The sequence below is a fragment of the Arachis hypogaea genome, chromosome 3 (assembly GCF_003086295.3).
Source record: "Arachis hypogaea cultivar Tifrunner chromosome 3, arahy.Tifrunner.gnm2.J5K5, whole genome shotgun sequence".
In the NCBI taxonomy this organism is placed as follows: Eukaryota; Viridiplantae; Streptophyta; class Magnoliopsida; order Fabales; family Fabaceae; genus Arachis; species Arachis hypogaea.
This window is the reverse complement of record NC_092038.1, coordinates 14,745,823-14,751,006: the sequence shown is the minus strand read 5'-3', so window position 1 is coordinate 14,751,006 and position 5,184 is coordinate 14,745,823. Positions and strand designations below refer to the sequence as shown.

General features: G+C 38.6%; 1 non-coding gene across 1 annotated transcript; it reads left to right on the top strand.

Moving 5' to 3' along the window:
- Window positions 1-4,223: 4,223 nt before the first annotated feature.
- On the top strand, window positions 4,224-4,327 carry LOC112793051 (small nucleolar RNA R71). Its single transcript, XR_003197761.1, has one exon. It is a non-coding gene; the product is annotated as a small nucleolar RNA R71 (small nucleolar RNA).
- The last annotated feature ends 857 nt before the right edge of the window (window positions 4,328-5,184 follow it).

The following is a 5,184-nucleotide window of genomic DNA, read 5'->3' as shown; positions in this document are numbered from 1 at the left end:
GTCTACTTTCCAACGCTGTTAAAAGCGCGCCATTTGAAGTTCTGTAGCTCCAAAAAATTCATTTATAGTGCAGGGAGGTCAGAATCCAATAGCATCAGCAGTCCTTTGTCAGCCTTTTATCAGAGTTTTGCTCAGGTCCCTCAATTTCAGCTAGAAAATACCTAAAATCACAAAAAAATACACAAACTCATAGTAAAGTCCAAAAATATAAATTTTACATAAAAACTAATAAAAACATCCCTAAAAGTAGCTAGATCCTACTAAAAACTACCTAAAAACAATGCCAAAAAGCGTCTAAATTATCCGCTCATCACAACACCAAACTTAAATTGTTGCTTGTCTCCAAGTTACTGAAAATTAAATAGGATAATAAGAAGAGAATATACTATAAATCCCAAAATATCAATGAATATTAGTTCTAATTAGATGAGCGAGACTTGTAGCTTTTTGCTTCTGAAAATAGTTTTGGCATGTCACTTTTTCCCTTGAAGTTTAGAATGATTGGCATCTCTAGGAACTTAGAATTTCAGATAGTGTTATTGATTCTCCTAGTTAATATGTTGATTCTTGAACACAGCTACTTTTATGAGTCCTGGCCGTGGCCCTAAGCACTTTGTTTTCCAGTATTACCACCGGATACATAAATGCCACAGACACATGACTGGGTGAACCTTTTTAGATTGTGACTCAGCTTTGCTAGAGTCCCCAGTTAGAAGTGTCCAGAGTTCTTAAGAACACTCTTTTTGCTTTGGATCACGACTTTAACCACTCAGTCTCAAGCTTTTCACTTGGACTTGCATGCCACAAGCACATGGTTAGGGACATCTTGATTTAGCCGCTTAGGCCTGGCTTTATTTCCTTGGGCCCTTCTATCCATTGATGCTCAAAGCCTTGGATCCTTTTTACCCTTGCCTTTTGGTTTTAAGGGCTATTGGCTTTTTCTGCTTGTTTTTTCTTTTTCTTTCTTTTTTTTTGCCAAAATATTTTTTTCGCAAGCTTTTGCTATTCACTGTTTTTTCTTACTTCAAGAATCAAATTTATGATTTTTCAGATTATCAGTAACATTTCTCTTTGTTCATCATTCTTTCAAGAGCCAACAATTTTAACATTCATAAAAAACAAGATTAAAAATATGCACTGTTCAAGCATTCATTCAGAAAACAAAAAGTATTGTCACCACATCAACATAATTAAACTAAATTCAAGGATAATTTCAAAATTTATGTACGTTTTGTTCTTTTGTATTAAAAACATTTTTTCATTTAAGAAAGGTGAAGGATTCATGGAGTTATTCATAGCCTTAAGACATAGTTACTAAATACTAATGATCATGTAGTAAAGACACAAAACATAGACAAACATATAGCATAAAATCGAAAAATAGAGTATTAAGAACAAGGAATGAGTCCACCTTAGTGATGGTGGCACTTTCTCTTGAAGAACCAATGGAGCTCTTGAGCTCCTCTATGTCTCTTTCTTGCCTTTGTTGCTTGATACCTAGTGATTTTGGTGCTCCTATCCTTAGTTGCTCCCAATAATTGTGTGGAGGAAAATGTATCCCCTGAGGTATCTCAGGGATCTCTTGATTTGCAGTCAAATGCTCTACTACTAAGCTATGGACCCTTGAGATGAATCTCTCCATCTCCCATGACTCAGAGGTAGAAGCTTTTGTCTTTCCTTTTCTCTTTTTTTTTTTATTTTGAGGTTTCTCTGGCCTTAGGTGCCATCAATGGTTATGGAAAAACAAAAAATCTATGCTTTTACCACACCAAACTTAGAATGTTGCTCGTCCTCGAGCAAAAGAAGAAAGAATGGAAGAAGAAGAAGAAGATATGGAGGAGAGGGAGAGATGTGTATGTTTCGGCCATATGGGTGGGATTGGGTGGGGAAGAGATGGATGGATGTGAGTGGTGAAGAGGTGATGGGAAAGAGAGATTGAGGTGATTGGTAAAGAAGAGAAAAGGTGAGTTGAGGTAGGTGGGGATCCTGTGGGGTCCACAGATCCTGAGGTGTCAAGGATTTAACATCCCTGCACACATGAGTCGTGAAAAACACCTTTGCATGCAATTTTGGCGTTTAAACACCAGAGTGATGCTTATTTTTGACGTTGAACGCCAGCTTTATGCTTGTTTTGGGCGTTCAACGCCCATTTGCAGCATGTTTCTGGCGATGAATGCCAGTTCCATGCTTGTTTCTAGCGTTCAGCGCCAGCTCTCCTTAGGGTGTATTTCTGGTGTTTAAACGCCAGGATGTTGCTTGTTTCTGGCATTCAACGCCAGATCCATACTCTGTTCTGGCGTTGAACGCCAGCCAGATGCTCCTTACTGGCGTTTGCCCTTCCTATAGGGTGTGCTGTTTCTTCTGCTGTTTTTGATTCTGTTTTTAATTTTGGTATTTATTTTGTGACTCCACATGATCATGAACCTAATAAAACACAAAAGAACAATAAAAATAAAAATAAAAATAGATAAATAAAAATTGGGTTGCCTCCCAATAAGCGCTTCTTTAATGTCACTAGCTTGACATGGACTCTCATGGAGCCTCACAGGTGATCAGGTCAATGTTGTAGACTCCCAACACCAAACTTAGAGTTTGGATGTGGGGATTCAACACCAAACTTAGAGTTTGGTTGTGGCCTTCCAACACCAAACTTAGAGTTTGATTGTAAGGGCTTTGTTCGACTTTGTACTGAGAGAAGCTTTTCATGCTTCCTCTCCATTGTTACAGAAGAACACCCTTGGGTCTTAAATACAAGGTAGACCCCATTCAATTGAAGGACTAATTCTCCTCTGTTAATATCTATCACAGTTCCTGCTGTGGCTAGGAAAGGTCTTCCAAGGATGATGTATTCATCATTCTCCTTCCTAGTGTCTAAGATTATGAAATCAGCAGGGATGTAAAGGCCTTCAACCTTCACTAACACGTCCTCTACTAATCCATAAGCTTGTCTTACTGACTTGTCTGCCATTTGTAATGAGAATATGGCAGGTTGTACCTCAATGATCCCCAACTTCTCCATTACAGAGAGTGGCATAAGATTTATGCTTGACCCTAGGTCACATAGAGCCTTCTCAAAGGTCATGGTGCCTATGGTACAGGGTATTAAGAATTTGCCAGGATCTTGTCTCTTTTGAGGTAAAGTTTGCTGAACCCATGTATCTAGTTCACTAATGAGCAAGGGAGGTTCACCTTCCCAAGTCTCATTACCAAACAACTCAGCATTCAGCTTCATGATGGCTCCTAGATATTGAGCAACTTGCTCTCCAGTTACATCTTCATCCTCTTCAGAGGAAGAATAGTCTTCAGAGCTCAAGAATGGCATAAAGAGATTTAATGGGATCTCTATGGTCTCTATATGAGCCTCAGATTCCCTTGGGTCCTCAATAGGGAACTCATTCTTGCTTGAGAGACGTCCCATAAGGTCTTTCTCATTGGGATTCACGTCCTCTCCTTCCTCTCTAGGTTCGGCCATGTTGATTATGTCAATGGCCTTGCACTCTCTTCAGTATTGCTTAGGAGAGTACTAGGAGGAGTTTCAGTGACTTTCTTACTCAGCTGACCTACTTGTGCCTCCAAATTTCTAATGGAGGACCTTGTTTCACTCATGAAACTTAAAGTGGCCTTAGACAGATCAGAGACTATGTTTGCTAAGTTAGAGGTGCTCTGCTCAGAATTCTCTGTCTGTTGCTGAGAAGATGATGGAAAAGGCTTGCTATTGCTAAACCTGTTTTTTCCACCATTATTAAAGCCTTATTGAGGCCTTTGTTGATCCTTCCATGAGAAATTTGGATGATTTCTCCTTGAGGGGTTATAGGTGTTGCCAAAGGCTTTCCCCATGTAATTTACCTCTGCTATTGCAGGGTTTTCAAGATCATAAGCTTCTTCTTCAGAAGATGCATCTTTAGTGCTGTTGGATGCATTCTGCCATTCATTCAGACTTTGAGAAATCATGTTGACTTGCTGAGTCAACATTTTGTTCTGAGCCAATATGGTATTCAGAGCATCAATTTCAAGAACTCCCTTCCTCTGAGGTGTCCCATTATTTACAAAATTTCTCAGAAGTGTACATGAATTGGTTATCTGCAACCATTTCAATAAGTTCCTGAGCCTCTGCAGGCATTTTCTTTAGGTGAATGGATCCACCTGTAGAATGGTCCAATGACATCTTAGAGAACTCAGATAGACCATAATAGAAAATACCTAACATGGTCCACTCTGAAAACATGTTAGAAGGACACTTTTTGGTCATCTGCTTGTATCTTTCCCAAGCTTCATAGAGGGATTCACCATCCTTTTGCTTGAAGGTCTGAACATCCACTCTAAGCTTGCTCAGCTTTTGAGGAGGAAAGAACTTAACCAAGAAGGCCGTGACCAGCTTATCCCAGGAGTCCAGGCTATCCTTAGGTTGTGAGTCCAACCATGTTCTAGCTCTGTCTCTTACAGCAAAAGGGAAAAGCATGAGCCTATAGACTTCAGGATCTACTCCATTACTCTTAACAGTCTCGCAGATCTGTAAGAACTCAGTTAAAAACTGATAGGGATCTTCTGATGGAAGTCCATGAAACTTGCAGTTTTGTTGCATTAGAGCAACTAATTGAGGTTTCAGCTTAAAATTGTTTGCTCCAATCGCAGGAATTGAGATGCTTCTTCCATCAAACTTGGAAGTAGGTGTAGTATAATCACCAAGCATCCTCCTTGCATTATTGTTGTTGGATTCGGCTGCCATATCCTTTTCTTGTTCAAAAATTTTAGTAAGGTTGTCTCTGGATTGTTGTAATTTAGCTTCTCTTAGTTTCCTTTTCAGAGTCCTTTCACGTTCAGGATCAGCTTTAACAAGAATGCCTTTTTTCTTGTTCTTGCTCATATGAGAAAGAAGAGAACAGAAAAGGAAGAGAAATCCTCTATGTCACAGTATAGAGATTCCTTTATGTTAGTAGAAGAAGAAAGGGAATAAGAGTGAAGAAGAATGAATAATCCAAACATAAGGGTGAGGATAGAAGCAGAGATTTGAGATGAAGAGAAGTGTTAGTAAAAGAATAAATAAATAGAATAAGATGAGAGAGAGAAGTTTTTGAAAATAATTTTTGAAAAGGAGTTAACGATTTTCGAAAATTAAAGGTGAAATAAAATTAAAATTAAAATTTAAAACAATTAATTAATTGAAAGAATTTTGAAAAGGAAGGA